This window comes from Hydractinia symbiolongicarpus, chromosome 14 (genome assembly GCF_029227915.1).
Source record: "Hydractinia symbiolongicarpus strain clone_291-10 chromosome 14, HSymV2.1, whole genome shotgun sequence".
Lineage (NCBI taxonomy): Eukaryota > Metazoa > Cnidaria > Hydrozoa > Anthoathecata > Hydractiniidae > Hydractinia > Hydractinia symbiolongicarpus.
In genome coordinates this window covers 7,585,001-7,602,421 of record NC_079888.1, presented here as the reverse complement: position 1 = coordinate 7,602,421, position 17,421 = coordinate 7,585,001, and the positions used below count along the sequence as shown (strand labels likewise).

Sequence of the window (17,421 nt, the reverse complement as noted above, 5' to 3'; positions counted from 1 at the left end):
TACATCATAGAACCGAATGTGCGACCAAGTGGGATTCGAACCCACGAGGGCAGAGCCCAATGGATTAGCAGTCCATCGCCTTAACCACTCGGTCACCTCGTCTGTTTCTGTACCACGTCTACGTTATGGAAAGCTAACATTGCTGAACCTGTTTCGACTCACGTAGCCTTTTACCAGCCCAAACAGTGGGATTACGCGAGCGCCCCAATTTTAAGTAATTTAAGGTGTGGTCAATTGTCGCGTAAGTCCAAGACAGCTTTAATAACGGAACCTAATAACGAATCAGCCCGGCTAGCTCAGTCGGTAGAGCATGAGACTCTTAATCTCAGGGTCGTGGATTCGAGCCCCACAATGGCCGTTTTCTGCTGCACTTTTAATTGCATTACGAACGCGCCGTGGAAATCACCAATTCTCCTCTAAGCATGAGTTCTGCCATAAACCCGGCAAATGTTGAAGAAATGACTTGAAAGCATTCAAATATGGCTTAGTCAATTTAAATAAATCAGCCTTTCCCTCACGTTTTCTTTAAACAAAAGATTAAATCAGAATTCAAAAAGAAGGTCAGGTTCTACCGAGATTTGAACTCGGATCGCTGGATTCAAAGTCCAGAGGGCTAACTATTACACCATAGCACCGAATGTGCGACGAAGATGGGATTCGAACCCACGCGGGAAGAACCCAATGGATTAGCAGTCCATCGCCTTAACTACTCGGCCACCTCGTCTGTTTCTGTACCACGTCTACTTTATGGAAAGCTAACATTTCTGAACCTGTTTCGACTCACGTAACCTTTTACCAGCTCAAACAGTAGGATTACGCGAGTGGCCCAATTTTAAGTAATCTTCGGCGTGGTCAATTGTTGCGTAAGTCCAAGACCGCTTTAACGGCGGAACCTAATAACAAATCAGCCCGGCTAGCTCAGTCGGTAGAACATGAGACTCTTAATCTCAGGGTCGTGGGTTCGAGCCCCACGTTGGGCGTTTTCTGATACACTTTTAATTGCATTACGAACGCGCCGTGGAAATCACCAATTCTCCTCTAAGCATGAGTTCTGCCATAAACCCGGCAAATGTTGAAGAAATGACTTGAAAGCATTCAAATATGGCTTAGTCAATTTTAACTAAATCAGCCTTTCCTCACGTATTTTTTAAACAAAAGATTAAATAAGAATTCAAAAAGAAGGTCAGGTTCTACCGAGATTTGAACTCGGATCGCTGGATTCAAGGTCCAGAGTGCTAACCATTACACCATAGAACCGAATGTGCGACGAAGATGGGATTCGAACCCACGCGGGCAGAACCCTATGGATTAGCAGTCCATTGCCTTAACCACTCTTCCACCTCGTCTGTTTCTGTACCACTTCTACGTTATGGAAAGCTAACATTGCTGAACCTGTTGCGACTCACGTAACCTTTTACCAGCCCAAACAGTGGGATTACGCGAGCGCCCCAATTTTAAGTAATTTAAGGTGTGGTCAATTGTTGCGTAAGTCCAAGACAGCTTTAATAACGGAACCTAATAACGAATCAGCCCGGCTAGCTCAGTCGGTAGAGCATGAGACTCTTAATCTCAGGGTCGTGGATTCGAGCCCCACAATGGGCGTTTTCTGCTGCACTTTTAATTGCATTATGAACGCACCGTGGAAATCACCAATTCCCCTCTAAGCATGAGTCCTGCCAAAAACCTAGCAAATGTTGAAGAAATGACTTGAAAGCATTCAAATATGGCTTAGTCAATTTTAGATAAATCATCCCTTCCTCACGCATTTCTTAAACAAATGATTAAATCAGAGTTCAAAAAGAAAATCAGGTTCTACCGAGATTTGAACTCGGATCGCTGGGTTCAAAGTCCGGAGTGCTAACCAATACATCATAGAACGGAATGTGCGACAAAGTGGGATTTTAACCCACGCGGGCAGAACCCAATGGATTAGCAGTCCATCGCCTTAACTACTCGGCCACCTCGTCTGTTTCTGTACCACGTCTACTTTATGGAAAGCTAACATTTCTGAACCTGTTTCGACTCACGTAACCTTTTCCCAGCTCAAACAGTAGGATTACGCGAGTGGCCCAATTTTAAGTAATCTTAGGCGTGGTCAATTGTTGCGTAAGTCCAAGACCGCTTTAACGGCGGAACCTAATAACAAATCAGCCCGGCTAGCTCAGTCGGTAGAGCATGAGACTCTTAATCTCAGGGTCGTGGGTTCGAGCCCCACGTTGGGCGTTTTCTGATACACTTTTAATTGCATTACGAACGCACCGTGGAAATCACCAATTCTCCTCTAAGCATGAGTTCTGCCAAAAACCTGGCAAATGTTGAAGAAATGACTTGAAAGCATTCAAATATGGCTTAGTCAATTTTAGATAAATCATCCCTTCCTCACGCATTTCTTAAACAAATGATTATATCAGAGTTCAAAAAGAAAATCAGGTTCTACCGAGATTTGAACTCGGATCGCTGGGTTCAAACTCCGGAGTGCTAACCAATACATCATAGAACCGAATGTGCGACAAAGTGGGATTCGAACCCACGCGGGCAGAACCCAATGGATTAGCAGTCCATCGCCTTAACCACTCGGCCACCTCGTCTGTTTCTGTACCACGTCCACTTTATGGAAAGCTAACATTGCTGAACCTGTTTCGACTCACGTTACCTTTTACCAGCCCAAACAGTGGGATTACGCGAGCGCCCCAATTTTAAGTAATTTAAGGTGTGGTCAATTGTTGCGTAAGTCTAAGACAGCTTTAATAACGGAACCTAATAACGAATCAGCGCGACTAGCTCAGTCGGTAGAGCATGAGACTCTTAATCTCAGGGTCGTGGATTCGAGCCCCACAATGGGCGTTTTCTGCTGCACTTTTAATTGCATTATGAACGCACCGTGGAAATCACCAATTCCCCTCTAAGCATGAGTCCTGCCAAAAACCTGGCAAATGTTGAAGAAATGACTTGAAAGCATTCAAATATGGCTTAGTCAATTTTAGATAAATCATCCCTTCCTCACGCATTTCTTAAACAAATGATTATATCAGAGTTCAAAAAGAAAATCAGGTTCTACCGAGATTTGAACTCGAATCGCTGGGTTCAAAGTCCAGAGTGCTAACCATTACATCATAGAACCGAATGTGCGACCAAGTGTGATTCGAACCCACGAGGGCAGAGCCCAATGGATTAGCAGTCCATCGCCTTAACCACTCGGTCACCTCGTCTGTTTCTGTACCACGTCTACGTTATGGAAAGCTAACATTGCTGAACCTGTTTCGACTCACGTAACCTTTTACCAGCCAAAACAGTGGGATTACGCGAGCGCCCCAATTTTAAGTAATTTAAGGTGTGGTCAATTGTTGCGTAAGTCCAAGACAGCTTTAATAACGGAACCAATAACGAATCAGCCCGGCTAGCTCAGTCGGTAGAGCATGAGACTCTTAATCTCAGGGTCGTGGATTCGAGCCCCACAATGGGCGTTTTCTGCTGCACTTTTAATTGCATTACGAATGCGCCGTGGAAATCACCAATTCTCCTCTAAGCATGAGTTCTGCCATAAACCTGGCAAATGTTGAAGAAATGACTTGAAAGCATTCAAATATGGCTTAGTCAATTTTAGATAAATCATCCCTTCCTAACGCAATTCTTAAACAAAAGATTAAATCAGAATTCAAAAAGAAGGTCAGGTTCTACCGAGATTTGAACTCGGATCGCTGGATTCAAAGTCCAGAGGGCTAACTATTACACCATAGCACCGAATGTGCGACGAAGATGGGATTCGAACCCACGCGGGAAGAACCCAATGGATTAGCAGTCCATCGCCTTAACTACTCGGCCACCTCGTCTGTTTCTGTACCACGTCTACTTTATGGAAAGCTAACATTTCTGAACCTGTTTCGACTCACGTAACCTTTTACCAGCTAAAACAGTAGGATTACGCGAGTGGCCCAATTTTAAGTAATCTTCGGCGTGGTCAATTGTTGCGTAAGTCCAAGACCGCTTTAACGGCGGAACCTAATAACAAATCAGCCCGGCTAGCTCAGTCGGTAGAACATGAGACTCTTAATCTCAGGGTCGTGGGTTCGAGCCCCACGTTGGGCGTTTTCTGATACACTTTTAATTGCATTACGAACGCGCCGTGGAAATCACCAATTCTCCTCTAAGCATGAGTTCTGCCATAAACCCGGCAAATGTTGAAGAAATGACTTGAAAGCATTCAAATATGGCTTAGTCAATTTTAACTAAATCAGCCTTTCCTCACGTATTTTTTAAACAAAAGATTAAATAAGAATTCAAAAAGAAGGTCAGGTTCTACCGAGATTTGAACTCGGATCGCTGGATTCAAGGTCCAGAGTGCTAACCATTACACCATAGAACCGAATGTGCGACGAAGATGGGATTCGAACCCACGCGGGCAGAACCCTATGGATTAGCAGTCCATTGCCTTAACCACTCTTCCACCTCGTCTGTTTCTGTACCACTTCTACGTTATGGAAAGCTAACATTGCTGAACCTGTTGCGACTCACGTAACCTTTTACCAGCCCAAACAGTGGGATTACGCGAGCGCCCCAATTTTAAGTAATTTAAGGTGTGGTCAATTGTTGCGTAAGTCCAAGACAGCTTTAATAACGGAACCTAATAACGAATCAGCCCGGCTAGCTCAGTCGGTAGAGCATGAGACTCTTAATCTCAGGGTCGTGGATTCGAGCCCCACAATGGGCGTTTTCTGCTGCACTTTTAATTGCATTATGAACGCACCGTGGAAATCACCAATTCCCCTCTAAGCATGAGTCCTGCCAAAAACCTAGCAAATGTTGAAGAAATGACTTGAAAGCATTCAAATATGGCTTAGTCAATTTTAGATAAATCATCCCTTCCTCACGCATTTCTTAAACAAATGATTAAATCAGAGTTCAAAAAGAAAATCAGGTTCTACCGAGATTTGAACTCGGATCGCTGGGTTCAAAGTCCAGAGTGCTAACCAATACATCATAGAACGGAATGTGCGACAAAGTGGGATTTTAACCCACGCGGGCAGAACCCAATGGATTAGCAGTCCATCGCCTTAACTACTCGGCCACCTCGTCTGTTTCTGTACCACGTCTACTTTATGGAAAGCTAACATTTCTGAACCTGTTTCGACTCACGTAACCTTTTCCCAGCTCAAACAGTAGGATTACGCGAGTGGCCCAATTTTAAGTAATCTTAGGCGTGGTCAATTGTTGCGTAAGTCCAAGACCGCTTTAACGGCGGAACCTAATAACAAATCAGCCCGGCTAGCTCAGTCGGTAGAGCATGAGACTCTTAATCTCAGGGTCGTGGGTTCGAGCCCCACGTTGGGCGTTTTCTGATACACTTTTAATTGCATTACGAACGCACCGTGGAAATCACCAATTCTCCTCTAAGCATGAGTTCTGCCAAAAACCTGGCAAATGTTGAAGAAATGACTTGAAAGCATTCAAATATGGCTTAGTCAATTTTAGATAAATCATCCCTTCCTCACGCATTTCTTAAACAAATGATTATATCAGAGTTCAAAAAGAAAATCAGGTTCTACCGAGATTTGAACTCGGATCGCTGGGTTCAAACTCCGGAGTGCTAACCAATACATCATAGAACCGAATGTGCGACAAAGTGGGATTCGAACCCACGCGGGCAGAACCCAATGGATTAGCAGTCCATCGCCTTAACCACTCGGCCACCTCGTCTGTTTCTGTACCACGTCCACTTTATGGAAAGCTAACATTGCTGAACCTGTTTCGACTCACGTTACCTTTTACCAGCCCAAACAGTGGGATTACGCGAGCGCCCCAATTTTAAGTAATTTAAGGTGTGGTCAATTGTTGCGTAAGTCTAAGACAGCTTTAATAACGGAACCTAATAACGAATCAGCGCGACTAGCTCAGTCGGTAGAGCATGAGACTCTTAATCTCAGGGTCGTGGATTCGAGCCCCACAATGGGCGTTTTCTGCTGCACTTTTAATTGCATTATGAACGCACCGTGGAAATCACCAATTCCCCTCTAAGCATGAGTCCTGCCAAAAACCTGGCAAATGTTGAAGAAATGACTTGAAAGCATTCAAATATGGCTTAGTCAATTTTAGATAAATCATCCCTTCCTCACGCATTTCTTAAACAAATGATTATATCAGAGTTCAAAAAGAAAATCAGGTTCTACCGAGATTTGAACTCGGATCGCTGGGTTCAAAGTCCGGAGTGCTAACCAATACATCATAGAACCGAATGTGCGACAAAATGGGATTCGAACCCACGCGGGCAGAACCCAATGGATTAGCAGTCCATCGCCTTAACCACTCGGCCACCTCGTCTGTTTCTGTACCACGTCCACTTTATGGAAAGCTAACATTGCTGAACCTGTTTCGACTCACGTAACCTTTTACCAGCCCAAACAGTTGAATTACGCGAGTCGCCCAATTAGTAACGTTAGGTGTGGTCAATTGTTGCGTAAGTCCAAGACGGCTTTAATAGCGGAACCTAATAACGAATCAGCCCGGCTAGCTCAGTCGGTAGAGCATGGGACTCTTAATCTCAGGGTCGTGGGTTCGAGCCCCACGTTGGGTGTTTTCTGATAAACTTTTAATTGCATTACGAACGCGCCGTGGAAATCACCAATTCTCCTCTAAGCATGAGTTCTGCCATAAACCTGGCAAATGTTGAAGAAATGACTTGAAAGCATTCAAATATGGCTTAGTCAATTTTAACTAAATTAGCCTTTCCTCACGTATTTTTTAAACAAATGATTAAATCAGAGTTCAAAAAGAAAATCAGGTTCTACCGAGATTTGAACTCGAATCGCTGGGTTCAAAGTCCAGAGTGCTAACCATTACATCATAGAACCGAATGTGCGACCAAGTGTGATTCGAACCCACGAGGGCAGAGCCCAATGGATTAGCAGTCCATCGCCTTAACCACTCGGTCACCTCGTCTGTTTCTGTACCACGTCTACGTTATGGAAAGCTAACATTGCTGAACCTGTTTCGACTCACGTAACCTTGTACCAGCCAAAACAGTGGGATTACGCGAGCGCCCCAATTTTAAGTAATTTAAGGTGTGGTCAATTGTTGCGTAAGTCCAAGACAGCTTTAATAACGGAACCTAATAACGAATCAGCCCGGATAGCTCAGTCGGTAGAGCATGAGACTCTTAATCTCAGGTTCGTGGATTCGAGCCCCACAATGGGCGTTTTCTGCTGCACTTTTAATTGCATTACGAACGCGCCGTGGAAATCACCAATTCTCCTCTAAGCATGAGTTCTGCCATAAACCTGGCAAATGTTGAAGAAATGACTTGAAAGCATTCAAATATGGCTTAGTCAATTTTAGATAAATCATCCCTTCCTCACGCATTTCTTAAACAAATGATTAAATCAGAGTTCAAAAAGAAAATCAGGTTCTACCGAGATTTGAACTCGGATCGCTGGGTTCAAAGTCCGGAGTGCTAACCAATACATCATAGAACCGAATGTGCGACAAAGTGGGATTCGAACCCACGCGGGCAGAACCCAATGGATTAGCAGTCCATCGCCTTAACCACTCGGCCACCTCGTCTGTTTCTGTACCACGTCCATTTTATGGAAAGCTAACATTGCTGAACCTGTTTCGACTCACGTAACCTTTTACCAGCCCAAACAGTTGGATTACGCGAGTCGCCCAATTAGTAACCTTAGGTGTGGTCAATTGTTGCGTAAGTCCAAGACGGCTTTAATAGCGGAACCTAATAACGAATCAGCCCGGCTAGCTCAGTCGGTAGAGCATGGGACTCTTAATCTCAGGGTCGTGGGTTCGAGCCCAACGTTTGGTGTTTTCTGATAAACTTTTAATTGCATTACGAACGCGCCGTGGAAATCACCAATTCTCCTCTAAGCATGAGTTCTGCCATAAACCTGGCAAAATGTTGAAGAAATGACTTGAAAGCATTCAAATATGGCTTAGTCAATTTTAACTAAATTAGCCTTTCCTCACGTATTTTTTAAACAAGAGATTAAATAAGAATTCAAAAAGAAGGTCAGGTTCTACCGAGATTTGAACTCGGATCGCTGGATTCGAAGTCCAGAGTCCTAACCATTACACCATAGAACCGAATGTGCGACGAAGATGGGATTCGAACCCACGCAGGCAGAGCCAATGGATTAGCAGTCCATCGCCTTAACCACTCGGCCACCTCGTCGGTTTCTGTACCACGTCTACTTTATGGAAAGCTAACATTGCTGAACCTGTTTTGACTCACGTAACTGTTTACCAGCCCAAACAGTAGGATTACGCGAGTGGCCCAATTTTAAGTAATCTTAGGCGTGGTCAATTGTTGTGTAAGTCCAAGACGGCTTTAATGGCGGAACATAATAACGAATCAGCCCGCTAGCTCAGTCGGTAGAGCATGAGACTCTTAATCTCAGGGTCGTGTGTTCGAGCCCCACGTTGGGCGTTTTCTGATAAACTTTTAATTGCATTACGAACGCGCCGTGGAAATCACCAATTCTCCTCTAAGCATGAGTTCTGCCATAAACCTGGCAAATTTTGAAGAAATGACTTGGAAGCATTCAAATATGGCTTAGTCAATTTTAGATAAATCATCCCTTCCTCACGCATTTCTTAAACAAATGATTAAATCAGAGTTCAAAAAGAAAATCAGGTTCTACCGAGATTTGAACTCGAATCGCTGGGTTCAAAGTCCAGAGTGCTAACCATTACATCATAGAACCGAATGTGCGACCAAGTGTGATTCGAACCCACGAGGGCAGAGCCCAATGGATTAGCAGTCCATCGCCTTAACCACTCGGTCACCTCGTCTGTTTCTGTACCACGTCTACGTTATGGAAAGCTAACATTGCTGAACCTGTTTCGACTCACGTAACCTTTTACCAGCCAAAACAGTGGGATTACGCGAGCGCCCCAATTTTAAGTAATTTAAGGTGTGGTCAATTGTTGCGTAAGTCCAAGACAGCTTTAATAACGGAACCAATAACGAATCAGCCCGGCTAGCTCAGTCGGTAGAGCATGAGACTCTTAATCTCAGGGTCGTGGATTCGAGCCCCACAATGGGCGTTTTCTGCTGCACTTTTAATTGCATTACGAATGCGCCGTGGAAATCACCAATTCTCCTCTAAGCATGAGTTCTGCCATAAACCTGGCAAATGTTGAAGAAATGACTTGAAAGCATTCAAATATGGCTTAGTCAATTTTAGATAAATCATCCCTTCCTAACGCAATTCTTAAACAAATGATTAAATCAGAGTTCAAAAAGAAAATCAGGTTCTACCTAATAACGAATCAGCCCGGCTAGCTCAGTCGGTAGAGCATGGGACTCTTAATCTCAGGGTCGTGGGTTCGAGCCCCACGTTGGGTGTTTTCTGATAAACTTTTAATTGCATTACGAACGCGCCGTGGAAATCACCAATTCTCCTCTAAGCATGAGTTCTGCCATAAACCTGGCAAATGTTGAAGAAATGACTTGAAAGCATTCAAATATGGCTTAGTCAATTTTAACTAAATTAGCCTTTCCTCACGTATTTTTTAAACAAAAGATTAAATAAGAATTCAAAAAGAAGGTCAGGTTCTACCGAGATTTGAACTCGGATCGCTGGATTCGAAGTCCAGAGTCCTAACCATTACACCATAGAACCGAATGTGCGACGAAGATGGGATTCGAACCCACGAGGGCAGAGCCCAATGGATTAGCAGTCCATCGCCTTAGCCACTCGGTCACCTCGTCTGTTTCTGTACCACGTCTACGTTATGGAAAGCTAACATTGCTGAACCTGTTTCGACTCACGTAACCTTTTACCAGCCAAAACAGTGGGATTACGCGAGCGCCCCAATTTTAAGTAATTTAAGGTGTGGTCAATTGTTGCGTAAGTCCAAGACAGCTTTAATAACGGAACCAATAACGAATCAGCCCGGCTAGCTCAGTCGGTAGAGCATGAGACTCTTAATCTCAGGGTCGTGGATTCGAGCCCCACAATGGGCGTTTTCTGCTGCACTTTTAATTGCATTACGAACGCGCCGTGGAAATCACCAATTCTCCTCTAAGCATGAGTTCTGCCATAAACCTGGCAAATGTTGAAGAAATGACTTGAAAGCATTCAAATATGGCTTAGTCAATTTTAGATAAATCATCCCTTCCTAACGCATTTCTTAAACAAATGATTAAATCAGAGTTCAAAAAGAAAATCAGGTTCTACCTAATAACGAATCAGCCCGGCTAGCTCAGTCGGTAGAGCATGGGACTCTTAATCTCAGGGTCGTGGGTTCGAGCCCCACGTTGGGTGTTTTCTGATAAACTTTTAATTGCATTACGAACGCGCCGTGGAAATCACCAATTCTCCTCTAAGCATGAGTTCTGCCATAAACCTGGCAAATGTTGAAGAAATGACTTGAAAGCATTCAAATATGGCTTAGTCAATTTTAACTAAATTAGCCTTTCCTCACGTATTTTTTAAACAAAAGATTAAATAAGAATTCAAAAAGAAGGTCAGGTTCTACCGAGATTTGAACTCGGATCGCTGGATTCGAAGTCCAGAGTCCTAACCATTACACCATAGAACCGAATGTGCGACGAAGATGGGATTCGAACCCACGCAGGCAGAGCCAATGGATTAGCAGTCCATCGCCTTAACTACTCGGCCACCTCGTCGGTTTCTGTACCACGTCTACTTTATGGAAAGCTAACATTGCTGAACCTGTTTTGACTCACGTAACTGTTTACCAGCCCAAACAGTAGGATTACGCGAGTGGCCCAATTTTAAGTAATCTTAGGCGTGGTCAATTGTTGTGTAAGTCCAAGACGGCTTTAATGGCGGAACCTAATAACGAATCAGCCCGCTAGCTCAGTCGGTAGAGCATGAGACTCTTAATCTCAGGGTCGTGGGTTCGAGCCCCACGTTGGTCGTTTTCTGATAAACTTTTAATTGCATTACGAACGCGCCGTGGAAATCACCAATTCTCCTCTAAGCATGAGTTCTGCCATAAACCTGGCAAATTTTGAAGAAATGACTTGGAAGCATTCAAATATGGCTTAGTCAATTTTAGATAAATCATCCCTTCCTCACGCATTTCTTAAACAAATGATTAAATCAGAGTTCAAAAAGAAAATCAGGTTCTACCGAGATTTGAACTCGAATCGCTGGGTTCAAAGTCCAGAGTGCTAACCATTACATCATAGAACCGAATGTGCGACCAAGTGTGATTCGAACCCACGAGGGCAGAGCCCAATGGATTAGCAGTCCAGCGCCTTAACCACTCGGTCACCTCGTCTGTTTCTGTACCACGTCTACGTTATGGAAAGCTAACATTGCTGAACCTGTTTCGACTCACGTAACCTTTTACCAGCCAAAACAGTGGGATTACGCGAGCGCCCCAATTTTAAGTAATTTAAGGTGTGGTCAATTGTTGCGTAAGTCCAAGACAGCTTTAATAACGGAACCTAATAACGAATCAGCCCGGCTAGCTCAGTCGGTAGAGCATGAGACTCTTAATCTCAGGGTCGTGGATTCGAGCCCCACAATGGGCGTTTTCTGCTGCACTTTTAATTGCATTACGAACGCGCCGTGGAAATCACCAATTCTCCTCTAAGCATGAGTTCTGCCATAAACCTGGCAAATGTTAAAGAAATGACTTGAAAGCATTCAAATATGGCTTAGTCAATTTTAAATAAATCAGCCTTTCCCTCACGTTTTCTTTAAACAAAAGATTAAATCAGAATTCAAAAAGATGGTCAGGTTCTACCGAGATTTGAACTCGGATCGCTGGATTCAAAGTCCAGAGGGCTAACTATTACACCATAGCACCGAATGTGCGACGAAGATGGGATTCGAACCCACGCGGAAAGAACCCAATGGATTAGCAGTCCATCGCCTTAACCACTCGGCCACCTCGTCTGTTTCTGTACCACGTCTACTTTATGGAAAGCTAACATTTCTGAACCTGTTTCGACTCACGTAACCTTTTACCAGCTCAAACAGTAGGATTACGCGAGTGGCCCAATTTTAAGTAATCTTAGGCGTGGTCAATTGTTGCGTAAGTCCAAGACCGCTTTAACGGCGGAACCTAATAACAAATCAGCCCGACTAGCTCAGTCGGTAGAGCATGAGACTCTTAATCTCAGGGTCGTGGGTTCGAGCCCCACGTTGGGCGTTTTTTGATACACTTTTAATTGCATTACGAACGCGCCGTGGAAATCACCAATTCTCCTCTAAGCATGAGTTCTGCCATAAACCCGGCAAATGTTGAAGAAATGACTTGAAAGCATTCAAATATGGCTTAGTCAATTTTAACTAAATCAGCCTTTCCTCACGTATTTTTTAAACAAAAGGTCAGGTTCTACCGAGATTTGAACTCGGATCGCTGGATTCAAAGTCCAGAGTGCTAACCATTACACCATAGAACCGAATGTGCGACGAAGATGGGATTCGAACCCACGCGGGCAGAACCCAATGGATTAGCAGTCCATCGCCTTAACCACTCGGCCACCTCGTCTGTTTCTGTACCACTTCTACGTTATGGAAAGCTAACATTGCTGAACCTGTTGCGACTCACGTAACCTTTTACCAGCACAAACAGTGGGATTACGCGAGCGCCCCAATTTTAAGTAATTTAAGGTGTGGTCAATTGTTGCGTAAGTCCAAGACAGCTTTAATAACGGAACCTAATAACGAATCAGCCCGGCTAGCTCAGTCGGTAGAGCATGAGACTCTTAATCTCAGGGTCGTGGATTCGAGCCCCACAATGGGCGTTTTCTGCTGCACTTTTAATTGCATTATGAACGCACCGTGGAAATCACCAATTCCCCTCTAAGCATGAGTCCTGCCAAAAACCTGGCAAATGTTGAAGAAATGACTTGAAAGCATTCAAATATGGCTTAGTCAATTTTAGATAAATCATCCCTTCCTCACGCATTTCTTAAACAAATGATTAAATCAGAGTTCAAAAAGAAAATCAGGTTCTACCGAGATTTGAACTCGGATCGCTGGGTTCAAAGTCCGGAGTGCTAACCAATACATCATAGAACCGAATGTGCGACAAAGTGGGATTCGAACCCACGCGGGCAGAACCCAATGGATTAGCAGTCCATCGCCTTAACCACTCGGCCACCTCGTCTGTGTCTGTACCACGTCCACTTTATGGAAAGCTAACATTGCTGAATCTGTTTCGACTCACGTAACCTTTTATCAGCCCAAACAGTAGGATTACGCGAGTCGCCCAATTAGTAACCTTAGGTGTGGTCAATTGTTGCGTAAGTCCAAGACGGCTTTAATAGCGGAACCTAATAACGAATCAGCCCGGCTAGCTCAGTCGGTAGAGCATGGGACTCTTAATCTCAGGGTCGTGGGTTCGAGCCCCACGTTGGGCGTTTTCTGATACACTTTTAATTGCATTACGAACGCGCCGTGGAAATCACCAATTCTCCTCTAAGCATGAGTTTTGCCATAAACCTGGCAAATGTTAAAGAAGTGACTTGAAAGCATTCAAATATGGCTTTGTCAATTTTAAATAAATCAGCCTTTCCCTCACGTTTTCTTTAAACAAAAGATTAAATTAGAATTCAAAAAGAAGGTCAGGTTCTACCGAGATTTGAACTCGGATCGCTGGATTCAAAGTCCAGAGGGCTAACTATTACACCATAGAACCGAATGTGCGACAAAGATGGGATTCGAACCCACGCGGGCAGAGCCCAATCGATTAGCAGACCATCGCCTTAACCACTCGGCCACCTCGTCTGTTTCTGTACCACGTCCCCTTTATGGAAAGCTAACATTGCTGAATCTGTTTCGACTCACGTAACATTTTACCAGCCCAAACAGTAGGATTACGCGAGTCGCCCAATTTTAAGTAACCTTAGGTGTGGTCAATTGTTGCGTAAGTCCAAGACGGCTTTAATGGCGGAACCTAATGACGAATTAGCCCGGCTAGTTCAGTCGGTAGAGCATGAGACTCTTAATCTCAGGGTCGTGGGTTCGAGCCCCACGTTGGGCGTTTTCTGATACACTTTTAATTGCATTACGAACGCGCCGTGGAAATCACCAATTCTCCTCTAAGCATGAGTTCTGCCATAAACCTGGCAAATGTTAAAGAAATGACTTGAAAGCATTCAAATATGGCTTATTCAATTTTAAATAAATCAGCCTTTCCCTCACTTTTTTTTTAAACAAAATATTAAATCAGAATTCAAGAAGAAGGTCAGGTTCTACCGAGATTTGAACTCGGATCGCTGGATTCAAAGTCCAGAGGGCTAACTATTACACCATAGAACCGAATGTGCGACGAAGATGGGATTCGAACCCACGCGGGCAGAGCCCAATGAATTAGCAGTACATCGCCTTAACCACTCGGCCACCACGTCTGTTTCTGTACCACGTCTACTTCATGGAAAGCTACCATTTCTGAACCTGTTTCCACTCACGTAACTGTTTACCAGCCCAAACAGTGGGAATACGCGAGTGCCCCAATTTTAAGTAATTTAAGGTGTGGTCAATTGTTGCGTAAGTCCAAGACAGCTTTAGTAACGGAACCTAATAACGAATCAGCCCGGCTAGCTCAGTCGGTAGAGCATGAGACTCTTAATCTCAGGGTCGTGGATTCGAGCTCGACAATGGGCGTTTTCTGCTGCACTTTTAATTGCATTATGAACGCGCCGTGGAAATCACCAATTCCCCTCTAAGCATGAGTTCTGCCATAAACCTGGCAAATTTTGAAGAAATGACTTGGAAGCATTCAAATATGGCTTAGTCAATTTTAGATAAATCATCCCTTCCTCACGCATTTCTTAAACAAATGATTAAATCAGAGTTCAAAAAGAAAATCAGGTTCTACCGAGATTTAAACTCGGATCGCTGGGTTCAAAGTCCAGAGTGCTAACCATTACATCATAGAACCGAATGTGCGACCAAGTGGGATTCGAACCCACGAGGGCAGAGCCCAATGGATTAGCAGTCCATCGCCTTAACCACTCGGCCACCTCGTCTGTTTCTGTACCACGTCTACTTTATGGAAAGCTAACATTTCTGAACCTGTTTCGACTCACGTAACTGTTTACCAGCCCAAACAGTAGGATTACGCGAGTCGCCCAATTTTAAGTAACCTTAGGTGTGGTCAATTGTTGTGTAAGTCCAAGACGGCTTTAATGGCGGAACCTAACAACGAATCAGCCCGGCTAGCTCAGTCGGTAGAGCATGAGACTCTTAATCTCAGGGTCGTGGGATCGAGCCCCACGTTGGGTGTTTTCTGATAAACTTTTAATTGCATTACGAACGCGCCGTGGAAATCACCAATTCTCCTCTAAGCATGAGTTCTGCCATAAACCTGGCAAATGTTGAAGAAATGACTTGAAAGCATTCAAATATGGCTTAGTCAATTTTAACTAATTTAGCCTTTCCTCACGTATTTTTTAAACAAAAGATTAAATAAGAATTCAAAAAGAAGGTCAGGTTCTACCGAGATTTGAACTCGGATCGCTGGATTCAAAGTCCAGAGTCCTAACCATTACACCATAGAACCGAATGTGCGACGAAGATGGGATTCGAACCCACGCGGGCAGAGCCCAATGGATTAGCAGTCCATCGCCTTAACCACTCGGCCACCTCGTCTGTTTCTGTACCACGTCTACGTTATGGAAAGCTAACATTGCTGAACCTGTTTCGACTCACGTAACCTTATACCAGTCCAAACAGTGGGATTACGCGAGTGCCCCAATTTTAAGTAATTTAAGGTGTGGTCAATTGTTGCGTAAGTCCAAGACAGCTTTATTAACGGAACCTGATAACGAATCAGCCCGGCTAGTTCAGTCGGTAGAGCATGAGACTCTTAATCTCACGGTCGTGGATTCGAGCTCCACAATGGGCGTTTTCTGCTGCACTTTTAATTGCATTATGAACGCGCCGTGGAAATCACCAATTCCCCTCTAAGCATGAGTTCTGCCATAAACCTGGCGAATTTTGAAGAAATGACTTGAAAGCATTCAAATATGGCTTAGTCAATTTTGAATTAATCAGACTTTCCTTCACGTATTTTTCAAAAAATAGATTAAATCAGAATTAAAAAGGAAGGTCAGGTTCTACCGAGAGTTGAACTCGGATCGCTGGATTCAAAGTCCAGAGTGCTAACCATTACACCATAGAACCGAATGTGCGACGAAGATGGGATTCGAACCCACGCGGGCAGAGCCCAATGGATTAGCAGTCCATCGCCTTAACCACTCTGCCACCTCGTCGGTTGCTGTACCACGTCTACTTTATGGAAAGCTAACATTGCTGAACCTGTTTTGACTCACGTAACTGTTTACCAGCCCAAACAGTAGGATTACGCGAGTGGCCCAATTTTAAGTAATCTTAGGCGTGGTAAATTGTTGTGTAAGTCCAAGACGGCTTTAATTGCGGAACCTAATAACGAATCAGCCCGGCTAGCTCAGTCGGTAGAGCATGAGACTCTTAATCTCAGGGTCGTGGAATCGAGCTCCATAATGGGCGTTTTCTGCTGCACTTTTAATTGCATTTTGAACGCGCCGTGGAAATCACCAATTCCCCTCTAAGCATGAGTTCTGCCATAAAACTGGCAAATTTTGAAGAAATGACTTGAAAGCATCCAAATATGGCTTAGTCAATTTTGAATAAATCAGCCTTTCCCTCACGTATTTTTCAAAAAAAAGATTATATCAGAATTAAAAAGGAAGGTCAGGTTCTACCGAGAGTTGAACTCGGATCGCTGGATTCAAAGTCCAGAGTGCTAACCATTACACCATAGAACCGAATGTGCGACGAAGATGGGATTCGAACCCACGCGGGCAGAGCCCAATGGATTAGCAGTCCATCGCCTTAACCACTCGGCCACCTCGTCGGATTCTGTACCACGTCTACTTTATGGAAAGCTAACATTGCTGAACCTGTTTTGACTCACGTAACTGTTTAGCAGCCCAAACAGTAGGATTACGCGATTGGCCCAATTTTAAGTAATCTTAGGCGTGGTCAATTGTTGTGTAAGTCCAAGACGGCTTTAATGGCAGAACCTAATAACGAATCAGCCCGCTAGCTCAGTCGGTAGAGCATGAGACTCTTTATCTCAGGGTCATGGGTTCGAGCCCCACGTTGGGCGTTTTCTGATAAACTTTTAATTGCATTACGAACGCGCCGTGGAAATCACCAATTCTCCTCTAAGCATGAGTTCTGCCATAAACCTGGCAAATTTTGAAGAAATGACTTGGAAGCATTCAAATATGGCTTAGTCAATTTTAGATAAATCATCCCTTCCTCACGCATTTCTTAAACAAATGATTAAATCAGAGTTCAAAAAGAAAATCAGGTTCTACCGAGATTTGAACTCGAATCGCTGGGTTCAAAGTCCAGAGTGCTAACCATTACACCATAGAACCGAATGTGCAACGAAGATGGGATTCGAACCCACGCGGGCAGAGCCCAATGGATTAGCAGT

At 44.1% G+C, this 17,421-nt stretch overlaps 29 non-coding genes across 29 annotated transcripts; 12 read left to right on the top strand and 17 right to left on the bottom strand.

The window, feature by feature from the left end:
* Positions 1 to 642: 642 nt before the first annotated feature.
* Positions 643 to 724, bottom strand: Trnas-gcu (transfer RNA serine (anticodon GCU)). The gene has a single exon. It is a non-coding gene; the product is annotated as a tRNA-Ser (tRNA).
* A 183-nt stretch (positions 725 to 907) lies between these two features.
* On the top strand, positions 908 to 980 carry Trnak-cuu (transfer RNA lysine (anticodon CUU)). The gene has a single exon. It is a non-coding gene; the product is annotated as a tRNA-Lys (tRNA).
* A 205-nt stretch (positions 981 to 1,185) lies between these two features.
* Trnaq-uug (transfer RNA glutamine (anticodon UUG)) lies at positions 1,186 to 1,257 on the bottom strand. The gene has a single exon. It is a non-coding gene; the product is annotated as a tRNA-Gln (tRNA).
* An 893-nt stretch (positions 1,258 to 2,150) lies between these two features.
* On the top strand, positions 2,151 to 2,223 carry Trnak-cuu (transfer RNA lysine (anticodon CUU)). The gene has a single exon. It is a non-coding gene; the product is annotated as a tRNA-Lys (tRNA).
* A 1,525-nt stretch (positions 2,224 to 3,748) lies between these two features.
* On the bottom strand, positions 3,749 to 3,830 carry Trnas-gcu (transfer RNA serine (anticodon GCU)). The gene has a single exon. It is a non-coding gene; the product is annotated as a tRNA-Ser (tRNA).
* A 183-nt stretch (positions 3,831 to 4,013) lies between these two features.
* Positions 4,014 to 4,086, top strand: Trnak-cuu (transfer RNA lysine (anticodon CUU)). Its single transcript has one exon. It is a non-coding gene; the product is annotated as a tRNA-Lys (tRNA).
* A 205-nt stretch (positions 4,087 to 4,291) lies between these two features.
* On the bottom strand, positions 4,292 to 4,363 carry Trnaq-uug (transfer RNA glutamine (anticodon UUG)). Its single transcript has one exon. It is a non-coding gene; the product is annotated as a tRNA-Gln (tRNA).
* Positions 4,364 to 5,256: 893 nt separating this feature from the next.
* On the top strand, positions 5,257 to 5,329 carry Trnak-cuu (transfer RNA lysine (anticodon CUU)). Its single transcript has one exon. It is a non-coding gene; the product is annotated as a tRNA-Lys (tRNA).
* Positions 5,330 to 6,495: 1,166 nt separating this feature from the next.
* Trnak-cuu (transfer RNA lysine (anticodon CUU)) lies at positions 6,496 to 6,568 on the top strand. The gene has a single exon. It is a non-coding gene; the product is annotated as a tRNA-Lys (tRNA).
* Positions 6,569 to 8,013: 1,445 nt separating this feature from the next.
* Positions 8,014 to 8,085, bottom strand: Trnar-ucg (transfer RNA arginine (anticodon UCG)). The gene has a single exon. It is a non-coding gene; the product is annotated as a tRNA-Arg (tRNA).
* Positions 8,086 to 8,092: 7 nt separating this feature from the next.
* On the bottom strand, positions 8,093 to 8,173 carry Trnas-gcu (transfer RNA serine (anticodon GCU)). The gene has a single exon. It is a non-coding gene; the product is annotated as a tRNA-Ser (tRNA).
* A 1,103-nt stretch (positions 8,174 to 9,276) lies between these two features.
* On the top strand, positions 9,277 to 9,349 carry Trnak-cuu (transfer RNA lysine (anticodon CUU)). Its single transcript has one exon. It is a non-coding gene; the product is annotated as a tRNA-Lys (tRNA).
* Positions 9,350 to 9,554: 205 nt separating this feature from the next.
* On the bottom strand, positions 9,555 to 9,626 carry Trnar-ucg (transfer RNA arginine (anticodon UCG)). Its single transcript has one exon. It is a non-coding gene; the product is annotated as a tRNA-Arg (tRNA).
* A 572-nt stretch (positions 9,627 to 10,198) lies between these two features.
* Trnak-cuu (transfer RNA lysine (anticodon CUU)) lies at positions 10,199 to 10,271 on the top strand. Its single transcript has one exon. It is a non-coding gene; the product is annotated as a tRNA-Lys (tRNA).
* A 205-nt stretch (positions 10,272 to 10,476) lies between these two features.
* On the bottom strand, positions 10,477 to 10,548 carry Trnar-ucg (transfer RNA arginine (anticodon UCG)). The gene has a single exon. It is a non-coding gene; the product is annotated as a tRNA-Arg (tRNA).
* Positions 10,549 to 10,818: 270 nt separating this feature from the next.
* Trnak-cuu (transfer RNA lysine (anticodon CUU)) lies at positions 10,819 to 10,891 on the top strand. The gene has a single exon. It is a non-coding gene; the product is annotated as a tRNA-Lys (tRNA).
* A 906-nt stretch (positions 10,892 to 11,797) lies between these two features.
* Positions 11,798 to 11,879, bottom strand: Trnas-gcu (transfer RNA serine (anticodon GCU)). The gene has a single exon. It is a non-coding gene; the product is annotated as a tRNA-Ser (tRNA).
* A 183-nt stretch (positions 11,880 to 12,062) lies between these two features.
* Trnak-cuu (transfer RNA lysine (anticodon CUU)) lies at positions 12,063 to 12,135 on the top strand. Its single transcript has one exon. It is a non-coding gene; the product is annotated as a tRNA-Lys (tRNA).
* Positions 12,136 to 12,316: 181 nt separating this feature from the next.
* Positions 12,317 to 12,388, bottom strand: Trnaq-uug (transfer RNA glutamine (anticodon UUG)). The gene has a single exon. It is a non-coding gene; the product is annotated as a tRNA-Gln (tRNA).
* Positions 12,389 to 12,395: 7 nt separating this feature from the next.
* Positions 12,396 to 12,477, bottom strand: Trnas-gcu (transfer RNA serine (anticodon GCU)). The gene has a single exon. It is a non-coding gene; the product is annotated as a tRNA-Ser (tRNA).
* Positions 12,478 to 13,278: 801 nt separating this feature from the next.
* Trnak-cuu (transfer RNA lysine (anticodon CUU)) lies at positions 13,279 to 13,351 on the top strand. Its single transcript has one exon. It is a non-coding gene; the product is annotated as a tRNA-Lys (tRNA).
* Positions 13,352 to 13,901: 550 nt separating this feature from the next.
* Positions 13,902 to 13,974, top strand: Trnak-cuu (transfer RNA lysine (anticodon CUU)). The gene has a single exon. It is a non-coding gene; the product is annotated as a tRNA-Lys (tRNA).
* A 1,171-nt stretch (positions 13,975 to 15,145) lies between these two features.
* On the top strand, positions 15,146 to 15,218 carry Trnak-cuu (transfer RNA lysine (anticodon CUU)). Its single transcript has one exon. It is a non-coding gene; the product is annotated as a tRNA-Lys (tRNA).
* Positions 15,219 to 15,423: 205 nt separating this feature from the next.
* On the bottom strand, positions 15,424 to 15,495 carry Trnaq-uug (transfer RNA glutamine (anticodon UUG)). The gene has a single exon. It is a non-coding gene; the product is annotated as a tRNA-Gln (tRNA).
* A 7-nt stretch (positions 15,496 to 15,502) lies between these two features.
* Trnas-gcu (transfer RNA serine (anticodon GCU)) lies at positions 15,503 to 15,584 on the bottom strand. The gene has a single exon. It is a non-coding gene; the product is annotated as a tRNA-Ser (tRNA).
* A 462-nt stretch (positions 15,585 to 16,046) lies between these two features.
* Positions 16,047 to 16,118, bottom strand: Trnaq-uug (transfer RNA glutamine (anticodon UUG)). Its single transcript has one exon. It is a non-coding gene; the product is annotated as a tRNA-Gln (tRNA).
* Positions 16,119 to 16,125: 7 nt separating this feature from the next.
* On the bottom strand, positions 16,126 to 16,207 carry Trnas-gcu (transfer RNA serine (anticodon GCU)). Its single transcript has one exon. It is a non-coding gene; the product is annotated as a tRNA-Ser (tRNA).
* A 462-nt stretch (positions 16,208 to 16,669) lies between these two features.
* Trnaq-uug (transfer RNA glutamine (anticodon UUG)) lies at positions 16,670 to 16,741 on the bottom strand. The gene has a single exon. It is a non-coding gene; the product is annotated as a tRNA-Gln (tRNA).
* Positions 16,742 to 16,748: 7 nt separating this feature from the next.
* Positions 16,749 to 16,830, bottom strand: Trnas-gcu (transfer RNA serine (anticodon GCU)). The gene has a single exon. It is a non-coding gene; the product is annotated as a tRNA-Ser (tRNA).
* Between the last annotated feature and the right edge of the window lie 591 nt (positions 16,831 to 17,421).